Source organism: Pteropus vampyrus, unplaced genomic scaffold, assembly GCF_000151845.1.
Source record: "Pteropus vampyrus isolate Shadow unplaced genomic scaffold, Pvam_2.0 Scaffold261, whole genome shotgun sequence".
NCBI lineage: Eukaryota > Metazoa > Chordata > Mammalia > Chiroptera > Pteropodidae > Pteropus > Pteropus vampyrus.
Window position 1 is genome coordinate 1,093,108 of NW_011889042.1, and position 11,942 is coordinate 1,105,049.

At 33.7% G+C, this 11,942-nt stretch overlaps 1 protein-coding gene and 1 pseudogene across 1 annotated transcript in view; both read right to left on the reverse strand.

Moving 5' to 3' along the window:
• The window catches only part of BRIP1 (BRCA1 interacting protein C-terminal helicase 1), a 167,339-nt gene that overhangs the window by 8,704 nt on the left and 146,693 nt on the right, over window positions 1-11,942 (reverse strand). The window lies entirely within an intron of this gene.
• LOC105302141 lies at window positions 7-9,755 on the reverse strand (annotated as a pseudogene).

An 11,942-nucleotide genomic window follows, 5' to 3' on the forward strand; every position in this document is an offset into this window, starting at 1 on the left:
AGTTTTCCAATTTTATTTTTTGTTAAGGTTTTGTGGCTATTCTGAGTCTCTTTCAATTTCCATATGAATTTTAGGATCAGTTTCTCAACTTCTGCAATAAATCCAGTGGGATTTTGGTTGGGATTGCATTGAATCTATAGATCAATTTGAGACTCTTCCAATCCATCATCATGGAATACTTACATTTATTTAGAAATTTTTCTCAATAATGCTTTGCAGTTTTCAGTGTACAAGTCTTGCATTTCTTTTGTTAGTTATTTCTAACTATCTTATTCTTTCTGATGTTATTATAAATGAAATTTTCTTAATTTTATTTTTAGATTGTTCATTCCTAGTGTACAAAAATGCAATTGATTTTTGTATACTGAATATGTATCCTGTAACTTTGCTTAAGTTGTTTATTAGCTCTAATAGCTATTTTTTATAGACTCCTTAAGATTTCTATGTAGACTATCATGTGATTTGAAAATTTAAAAATAATTTTGCTTTTTTCAAAAATGCACTTTTCTTACCTAATTTCCCTGTCTAGAATCTCTAACATTGAATACAAGTAGTAAGGGAGAACATCTGTTCTCAAACTTAAGCAGAAATTTTTCAGTTTTTCACCATTAGGCATATCAACTACAGGTCTGTCATAGATGCCCTTCAGGGTTAAGGAAGTACCCTTTTATTCCTACTTTGTTGAGTGTTTTATCATGAAAATATGTTGGATATTGTCAAATACTTTTTTTCTCATCTTGAGATCATGTGGCTTTTGTATTTTATTCTAATAATATGGTGTATTATATTAATTTTAGTTGAGCCAACTAAATTGATTGGACATTGAAATAACCTTGCATTTCTGGTATAAATCCACTTGGTCATGGCGTTTAATACTTTTAGTAAGTTGCTGGATTCAGTTTTCTACTTTTCTGTTGAGGAGTTTTGCATCTACAGGTGTAAGGATATTGCTCCATAGTTTTGATTGGTTTTAGCATCAGGCATTACTGGTCTCATAAGATGGTACATGTTTCTTCTGTTTTTTTCTAAGAGTTTGTAAAGGACTAGCATTAATTATTCTTTAAATCTTTGCTAGAATTCATCAGTGAAGCTATTTGGTCCTGGGCTTTTCTTTGTGAGAAATTTTCTGATTACTAATTGTTGTCTCTTTACTTGTTATAAATCTATTCAGACATTCTATTTCTTGTGTCAGTTTCAATAGCTTGTGTTACAGTTTCTATGAGTTTGTCCAACTTATCTAAGTATCAAATTTGTTGTCATACCATTGTTCAAGGTGTTCTTTTATAATATTTTATATTTCTGTAGTTGGTAGCAATGTCCCTTCCATTCTTAATTTTAGTAATTTGAGTCCTTTCTCCATTTTTTCTTAGTCTAATTAAAGGTTGTCAACTTTCTAGATCTTTTTGAAGAAACACCTTTTGTTGCCTTGGTTTTTTTCTACTGTTTTTTCTATTCTCTACTTCCATTGTAATTTCTATTATTCCTTTGATCTGCTTGCCTTGGGTTTAGTTTGCCCTTCTTTTCCTAACTCCTAAGGTAAAACATTAGATTACTGATTTCAGATCTTCTTTTTAATATAGGCATTTACAACTATAAATTTACCTATGAGCACTTCCTCCACTATATCCTTAAAATTTTGTATGCTGTGTTTTCATTTCCATTCATCATAAGGTATTTTCTTAATCGCCTTGCAATTTCTTCTTTGATCCACTAGTTAAGAGTGTATGTTGTTTAATTTCCACATTTATGTGAGTTTTTCATTTTTCCTTGTTACAGATTTCCAGTTTCATTCCACTGTGATCAGAAAAGATACTTTCTACAATATTAACCACTTAAAATTTATTGAGACTTATTTTGTGGCCTAAAATCTGGTCTATCCTGAAGAATGTGCCATGAACACCTGGGAAAATGTGTATTCTGTTGTTATAGGGTGAAGTATGGTAGATCTGTTAGGTTTGTAAGTGTTGGTTTATAGTGTTATTCAAGACTTACATTTTCTGTTGGTTTTCTAATTTTTCTATTATTGAAAGTGAGGTATTAGAGTCTCTAACTATAACTGTCAAATTGTCTATTTCTGACAGTTTTTACTATATACAATTTGAGGTCCTTTTGTTTATTGCTTATAAATTTATAATTATTATATATTTTTGCTGGAGTGACAATTTTATCATTATAAAATATATATTGTCTTTAGTAACAATTTTTGTCTTAAAGTCTATTTTGTTTGATATTAGTATAACCAAACAGGCTCTCTTTTGTTTGCTGTTGCATGGTATGTCTTTCCTTCTCCATTTATCCTCATTTATTTGTGTTTTTTAAATAAAGTGTTTCTCTTCAGGGAGCATATAGTTGGATCATGTTTCTTTAGAAAAAAATCCATTTGCCAATCTTTGGATTTTGGAGTACTTAATCCATTTACGTTTTATGTAATTATCAATAAGGTAGGATTTACTTAGCTATTTTGCAAATAACCACTATACTGTTTTCTATATTTCTAATTTTTTTGTTTCACTATTTCTCCGTTACTGCCTTCTTCTGTGTACAATAGATATTGTTATGTACCATGTTAATTATCTTGTTTCTTATTATTTTGAGCTATTAATGTTTGCTTTGAAGGTTATAATAAATGCCTTAACTTATTTAAACACTGTATGACTGAAGAAAAGAGTTAAAACAGCGGGCAAAACTGTTTAACCCTAGAAAGGCCATGCATACAAGGTAGCACTTGGTTGGTATTTAGGAACTTAGATTTCAGGAGGGTTCCAATCACTGACTGATAAGAGAGGCTCACTGTGTCAAAAATGTTTGTGCAAACAATATGGTTTAATACTGAATATCCACTTTGCTTCTAAAAGTGGACTTCTGGGAAGTGCTAGGCAAAAATTGCCTATGTGATCAACACTCCCAAAAGACACTAGACACCGATACTTTAATGAGCTCCCCTGACTGACAGTATTTCACACGTTACCACAATTGATTTCTGGAGAATGAAGTGCGTCTGTTTCACTACACTAAGAGGACACTTAGAAGCCTGTGTGCCTGGTTTTTCCTGACTTTGCCCATGTCCCTATTCTCTTTGCTGATTTTTCCTTGGTATCCTTTCACTATAATAAATTCTAGGTGTGCACACGACTATACATGCTGAGTCTATCATGCTCTTAGTGAAATATTGAACCTGAGGGTGATCTTGGAGACCCGTAAGACAATGCTTATCAGCACAGATTTAAAATTATTGCTTTATGCAGTTTTTTTAAAAATTGGATAGGAGAAAAAGAGCTTTAAAAACACATTTATGTTGCTTTTTAAAAATATTTACCTTTGAAATTGCCTCTACAGATGTTCTTTATTTCTACACGTGGATATGAATTACTGCCTTGTATCCTTTCAATTCAACCTAAAAAAGGACTCCCTTTAGTGTTTTCTGTAGGACAAGTTTTCTAGAGTTTAATTCTCTCGGTTTTTATGGGAAAGTCTTGCTTTCTCCTTAATTTTTGAAGGATAGTTTTGTCACATATAGTTTTGGTTGACAGTCTTTTTCTTTCAGCACTTTGAATATGTTAATCCACTGCCTCCTGCTCTCCGTACTGAATACCTGCTTTGCTTCTGATGAAAACTCTGCTAAAATTATTAAGGATTCATTATATGTGATGATTTGTTTTTCTCTTGCTGCTTTCCAGATCTCGTCTTTTCAGTTTGATTATGACATGTCTACGTATGAATCTCTTTGATCTTAAACTACTTGGAGTCTGCTGATTTTCTTAGATGTGTAGATTAGTTTCTCACCAAATTTGGGAAGCTTCCAGCCACTATTTCTGCAAATATTTTTTCTGTTCTTTTCTTTCCAAGACTCCTGTTATGTGTATATTGCTCTGCTTGATAGGTCCTACAGGTCCTAAGACTGTGTTCATTATTCTTCATTTTTTTCTTTTTGTTATTCAGACTGAATTATCTCAATCAACTTATCTTTAATTAAATTGATTCTTTCTTCTTCTTCCTCCAATGCTGTTGAAGCTCTACTGATTTTTTCATTTCAGTTATTGTACTTTTCAAGTCCAGAATTTCCATGGAGTTCTTTCTTTAAAAATTCTATCTCATTATTTAATATTCTCTATTAGGGAAGACATCACTCTCAGTTTCCTAGTTTCTTAGACATAATTGTCTTAGTTCTTTGACCATATTTAAAATAGCTTTACAAATAAAATAAAATAAAATAAAATAAAGTAAAATAAAATAGCTTTACATACTAAATACAATATCTGGACTTTTTAAAAGATATTTTCTATTGATTGATTTTCCCTGTTTACTGGGCATACATTCTTCTTTGCACATGTCATAATTTTTGTTGAAAACAGTACATCTTAAATAATATAACTTGGAAACTGTGGAACTCAGATTCTTCTCCCTCCTCAGGGATTTTTGTTGTGGCGGTTGTGACTTTTCTGAAGTAATTCTGTAAAGTCTCTATTCTGTCATGTATGACCATTCTTAGGTCAACTTTGTGGTCAGTTAATAATTAGACAGATTTCCTTACACATCTGAAACCAGTGTCTCCCATTCTTTGCCAAGAAGATTTGCACATGCTTTTGGACATGCTTTCAATCCTCAGCCAGGCAAGTAACAACTTGGCCTTAGTCTTCACTTCCTGCTTCAGAGAAGTCTCAAGGTCAGCCAGAGGTGACAGCCTAAGGCTTCCTCAGGTCTTTCCTGAGCATGTTCACATCTCTGGTCCTACACATATGTGTGGCCCATTAAAGTCTCAGGAATATGTCAGAAATTTTAAAGCCCCTTATGGACATCTCATTTCCTATTTTCTCCTTTAAGCTTTTTAGTTAGCCTATTATTTGCCCCAGTTTTCATTCACTGTTTCAGGAAACAATGGCCTGGGTGAGCTCTGAGCCAAGTCAAATGAAGACAGCCTTGTGAATGGGTCTTCCAGGGAATCACCAAACAGGTTCCATAATGACAATTCCCCAAGAAAAAGATCCAGCCCCTCTTGTGGCTGGGAGGTTGCTGGCTTTCGGTATGATTTAAGGCTACTGTAAACTTTCTAGAAGACAGCATATAGAATTGGTGTTACTTCTCCTTTAAATGTTTAGTAACATTTGCCAGTGAGCCAATCTAGGTGGAGATTTTTTTCAGAGGGTTTTAAACTATGAATTAAACTTCTATAATAGATAGAGAACTATTAGGACTATTTCATCTTGAGTTTGGTAATTTGTGGTTTTGGGGAAATAGTCCATTTCATCTAAGTTGTTGGATGTATGTGTATAGAGTTTTCCTCATATTATCCTTTTAAAGCCTAAGGTATATGCAGTAATTTTACCTCTTTTATTCCAGATATTGGTAATTTGTGGCTTTTATTTCTGTTCCTTGACGATTTACCTAGAGGTTTGTTAATTTCATTGATCTCTTTAAAATTGATATTCTAGTTTCATTATTTCCTTTATTGTTTTGTTTTCAATTTCATTGATTTATACTATTACTTTCTTTTTCTTCAGACCATGCAACAAGATCTTTTATTGTGTATGGGTTTTTCAAATTATTTCCTCAATCTGTTCATACACTGGCAAAATTATCCCTAAAACATGCTTAACCAGGAGGCCTATTCATCTGCTGACCTCCAAGAACACAGAGATCCACATGATAGAGAGACCGTCCCCCATCTGAGCTTTCACTGACCACCGTTCAGTAACCCTTCTCATGCCCAGATCAGCAGCACATTTCTTGCCAAAAATCATTAAATGTCCAAGATGGCTTTCATTATCGTCTTCTGCTCCAGAAATCTGGGATATATGCTTCTTGGGTATCACTAGAATATGTGCTGGTGCTTGAAGGGAAATGTCATGGAAATCAAGACACTGGTCACCTTCAAAAATTATTTTGGCTCAGATATGCTTGTGAATGATCTTCTCGAAGATTGTGACACTACCAGGCCGGGCAGCCTGAGCCTTAGTGATCTCATCTACTATTGTAGCCTTATTCTTACCTTTAGTAGTTCCTTTTTTTCTGTTTGCTTACATTCACTTGCTCTTCTTTTTCTAGCTTCTTAAGGTAGAAGTGTATTAATTTGGAACCTTTCTTTTTAAAATTAAGCATTTAATGATATAAATTTCCCATTAAGTACTGCTATAGCTGCAGCCCAGAAATTTTTATATGTTGATTTTCATTTATCAGTAGTTCTGGTCATTTACCTCCATATTTCTAAAAAATATTTTTACTACTGCTACCACTACCACCACTACTACTACTACTTCTTCTTGGTTTTTGACCTTTAGAAATCATGTATTGACTCTTCTTATAGAAAGTGTTTATCTTATATCACTGATACTTCATCACCTCTCCCCTCTAATAGAGTTATATCACAATTCTTGTGTAAATCAATATTCAGTGAATTACCATTTTCAAGTGAGTTACATGGCACACATACTATTACATTTCCCTTCTTGCACAAGACTTTTTTTTGTCTTCCCTCAAGTTAATAACTGTTTCTATCTTTTTTTTTTTTGCTTAATTTTCTATTATTAATTAATCCCCAAACTTTGCCACAGCTGTATTCTTCTCACTCAGAAACCAATTTAAACTATTATGGGACTGCTGAACAGCTGTCATCCGGGAGCTTCCCTTCCTGATTTGTTTTGGGAATTCTCTTCCTTTCTTCTGGGTTGAAACTCCAGTTTCCTGCATCCTTGATATTCCTTTCTGAATTTTCTCTTATTTGATGGAGCATATCTTTCAGTAACATGCTGAGAAAGTGTGCATTTGAAGCACACTTCAGGTCATTGCACACTGAAGGCTTTTTCTGTCTTACAGTTTATAAATCACTTGGGTTGTACAGAACTTAGATTCTAAATTAAAAATTTCCCTCACAAATTTGAAGATAATATTCAACTATCTTTTAGCTTATAGTGTTGTTTTCAAGAACTCTGATTCACATAACTTTTGTATGAGACCTGTCTTCTTCTCTTTAGAAAGTTTTAGGACCTTTTCTTTACCTCAGGTACTTTGAAACTGCACAGCGAGGTGCTTTGTAGCTTTTCCCCCTTTACTGGTGCTTGATTGGGCTCTTTCAATCATAACATGTCCTTTAATTCTTGGCATTTTTCTTACTTATTTCTTTGACATCTTTCTTTTCTCTGTTTTCTGTAGTCTCTTCATATAGATCCCTATTTATCAGAAGTTGGCTCTTGCATACTGATCCTCTAATTTTCTAGTTCTTTATTTTCTATCTCTCTTTTTAATCTGGGAAATTTCAATTTTATCTTCTAAGCCCAATTCTGCATTTAAAATTTGTTGCTATCATGTTAATATCTAGGAGCTTTTTCTTATTTTCGTTCATGGCGGCACTATCTTACCACTCTATAAATATTACTGATACTTTTTTTCTCTGTTTTCTTCTATCCAGGGTTGGCAAACCCATGGAAAATCTGGCCTATATCTTATTTTTATACAGCCTACGAGGTAGAAGTGGCATTTACACTTTTAAAGGGTTAAAGAAAAAACAAAGAAGAATATGGACACAAACTGTATGTGGCATAAAAAGCCTAAACTATATACTGTCTGGCTCTTTAGAGAAAAAGTTTGCCAACTCCTGTTCTATTGAACTGTTTCTGTTTTCTAAAAGTTCTTCCAACCTGCTTTTGTTTTGTTGGTATTGGTTTGCTATTGTTTTGGTCTCTATTTTTCATGTTACAGATTTTCTTTGAGTATCTGAAGGCTCTTTGCACTTATTTAAGAGTAAGGCACTGAAAAACTGATTGGCAGTTTTGTGTACATGGGTGGGGGTTATAGGTATAGCATCCTTGGCTGTACCTGAAGTTGAAGAATATATAAACTATAGTTTAATCTCTCCAGAGAGTAAACCTGGGTGCAGGAGGGGGCTGTCTAACTACTTTTTTATACTACCTTGCAACCAACCTTTAACTGAAACTTTAGAGTGCCCCAAGTCCTAAGCTTTTCCATGCCTGAATCTGGAGGATCTTGTTAACTTTCACTTTCACAACTGTGGATTTAAATTTCAGCTTTCTCTTGCCTGCTTAATCAATCAATCATTCATCTGTTTTCCAGTGGTCAGAATTTGTTGAAATCTCATCTGTCACTGTCCCCTCTCCCACTCCTTTTAAATTTGTAGATTTGATATTATTACTTTACTATCATGGGATTTTAAGAGAGGGTGAAGATTAACAAAAATGTTCAATTCTTCCACAGAGATTTTAAAAATCTAAATTTTATATGACATTCTTTTTTGACATCATTTTTAAGTAACCCATAAGTTCCAAGGCATCAGACCATAAAAGTGGGCAGAATGGAAAGATGGATATTGTCAGTATTATAGAACAGTGTTCAAAATCAATAAAAAGTCAGGATGCCACTCTATTTTGATTCCACTACAGTTTATGTTTAAAGTGTCCTATGGTGGAAAGGCAATTAAGTTAACAAAATAGTTCAGAGAAAAAGGTTTTATCCATTCATTTTCCCATTGTTTTCATACTGCCTTGCTCACATGAATTATGCCCACTTGAAACAAAGATTATACATTTAGTAAAGCAGACCTGTTAAGAAACTCATAGTGCAGTTGTAACCTGTTCACAAAACCATGTGGTACATTCCCAAAGGCTGTTATTACATTTCACGGACTTATATTACTTCAAATACTTTAGTAGTCCCAGGTGGGCTTAAAAAAAAAATAACACTTTTTTAAACTTGATTTGTTTCTGTTTACTTTAGACCCATTAGACATATCCCTTATAAGAGTTCCTGAGTGCACAATATACATCAATGTGTATTTATGTCAATCAATACACATTATGAGTTTTAGCAAAGGATATACATTCACTTGATTATTATTTATTTATTTTTATTTATTTTATTTTTTTAACACCTACAGCACCTGGTCTTCCTAGGTGGTCTCCCATCCAAGCACTAACCAGGCCTGACCCTGCTTAGCGTCCGAGATCAGATGATTTTTATTTTCAATTAGAGTTGACATTCAATATTATTTTATATTAGTTTCCGGTGTACAGCATAGTGATTAGACATTTACATAACTTACAAAGTGATCCCTCCAATTAGTCTAGTACCCATCTGGCACTATACATGGTAATTATAATATTATTGATTATATTCCCTATGCTTCACATCCTCATGACTATTTTGTAACTACCAATTTGTAATTCTTAATCCCTTCACCTTTTTCACTTAACCCTCTAATCTCCTTCCCATCTGGCAATTATCAGCTTGTTTTCTGTTATCTATGAGTCTGTTTCCATTTTGTTTGTTCATTATTCTTTAGATTCCACATATAAGTGAGATCATATGGTATTTGTCTTTCTCTGACTTATTTTATTTAGCATAATACACTCTAGGTCCATCCATGTTGTTACAAATGGTAAGATTTAATTTATTTTTTATGGCTGAGCCATATTCTATTGTATATACGTACCATATCTTCTTTATTCAATTGTCTATTGATGGGCACTTAGGTTTCTTGCATATCTTGGCTATTATAAATAATAGCACTGAAGTAAACATGAGAGTGCATATACCTTTTGAATTCATGTTTTAAATTTCTTTGGATAAATATCCAGAAGAGGAATTGCTGGGTCACAAAGTAGTTAAATATTTTTTTTATTTTTTTGAGGACCCTCCAAACTGTTTTCCATAGCGGCTGCAGCAATTTGTAATCTCACCGACAATGCACGAGGTTTTTCTTTTCCCACATCTTCACTAGTATCTGTTCTTTTTGATTTGATAGCCATTGATAGGTGTGAGGTGATAGCTCATTGTGATTTAATTTGCATTTCTCTGATGATTAGTGATATTGCGCATCTTTTCATATGTCCATTGGCCATCTGTATGTCCTCTCTAGAGAAAAGTCTATTCAGGTCCTTTGCCCATTTTTGATTAGATTGTTTTTTTTTTTTTGGTGTGTAGTTGTATATATATGTGTTTTGGATATTAACCCCTTATTAGTCCTATCAATGGCATAGATCTTCTCCCATTCAGTAGGTTGTCTTCTACTTTTGTTGACAGTTTCCTGTGCTGTGTAAAAACTTTTTAGTTTGATATAGTCTCGTTTGTTTATTTTTACTTGTTTCCCTTGTTAGAGAAGATCATCAGGAAAAATGATTTCAAGAACATTCACTTGAGTTTTAAATGGACATGTTTCTTTATAATAAATTGTTACTAGTTGATATTGTTTCCCTGAAAATCAGTACGACAGTTGGGCTCCCCATTTTTCAATTAATAACAAACTAAAACTATAGTTGTTTTTTATGAAATTCTAGAAAAGTATATTTTGAGGCTCTAGAAGCTCTCTGGCTAACATGGTATAGTAAGAAAAGCACTGAACATGGCATTTTTCACTGATTCAACCAGGATTAATTGAGCATCTGTATCCCAACCTGAGACATAGTTGGTCGCTGAGTATGCAAAAATGTATAACACATGTTTAGGGAAGGAGACAGAAATATAAGCAGGCTATTATAATACAATGAGATATATGCTATAATAGAGATAATGTATAAAATGCTATGAGTCTCCTAGGGAATAAATAGCTCTAGTTGGAGAATTAAAAAGAGTCTTCATAAAGGACATGATTTTCAACTAGGTTCTGATTGGTAAACTTGCCAAAATAATTGTATGGTAGCTTGTACGCTAAGGCAGAGAATAATGAAAATATATGGCATGTTTGAGTTTAATAGTGAGATTATGTTTAATAGTGAGAAAGTCGGTGGATAGAAGTAAGGGATAAGGATGAAAAAACAGGTCTTCAAGTTTCAAAAGTAGGCAGGGCCAAGATGTTAAGGCCCATTTAGTAGCCATGTGATGTCATACAAGCAATTTCATCCCTCACAATGGTATACGCAGAAAAGGTTTATAAATGACAAAGTAAAAGACAAATGCACAGTCATGCATTGCTTAATGACGAGGATACATTCTGAGAAACGTGTCGTTAAGTGATTTTGTCACTGTATGAACATCAAAAGTACACTTACACAAACTTTGGCTATGGGGTATAGTCTTTAGCCCCTAGACTACAAACCTGTACAACATGTTACTATATTGAATACTGTAGGCAATTGTGATAGAATGATAAATATTCATGTATCTAAACATAGAAAAGGTACAGTAAATATGGTATAAAAGATAAAAAATGATACACCTATACAGGACACTTACCATGAATGGAGCTTGTAGGACTGGAAGTTGCTCTGGATGATTCAGTAAGTGAGCAAGTGAGTGGTGAGTGAATGTGAAGGCCTAGGACATTACTGTATACTACTGTAGATTTTATTAACACTAACCCCAAAACCCTACCCCTGCTTTCTTCCAACAGGGTCAGAAATAGTATAACAAAGCTGTCAGTGCTGCTCCATGAACAGGGATGTGGACTGGACTAATTGGAAATATCAAGAAGAAACTAGTTGGGTAAGGTGTAGATCACCATAACAGTGACCGTCAGTAGGGAGTGGAAGGTGACCTAAGGATCAGTAGGAATAAGAAATCAAGATGGAGAGGAACATAGGAGATTGCCATGGCAATGTGGTTTTGGCTATTGCATGTTGAAGTGATGGTCAGATTAGGAACTGTATGGTGTTCATAAAAAAAAAAAAAAAAAAGAGGATGTTTAATATGGAAAGGGTGAAGAATTGAGAACTCAATATTCTGACTTTGGAAATTTGTTTTTGGTTCCATTGATCCTATCTGGCACAAAGAACTTTCTCTGGCATTGAAATGATGCAAGAAATAAAACCTATCTATGCTTTACATTATTACGACCTGAAAATATTTCCAAGGTACAGAGACAGGCTGGCTCTACAGTACTACAGAAAGCTATTACTAAAGTGGCACTTAATTCTTGTTAAGATAGCTCTTATGGATGGACCTGTGTCCTTGTACAGAATCTTACGTCCTCAGCAATGAATTTAGAGAAATCTACTCTG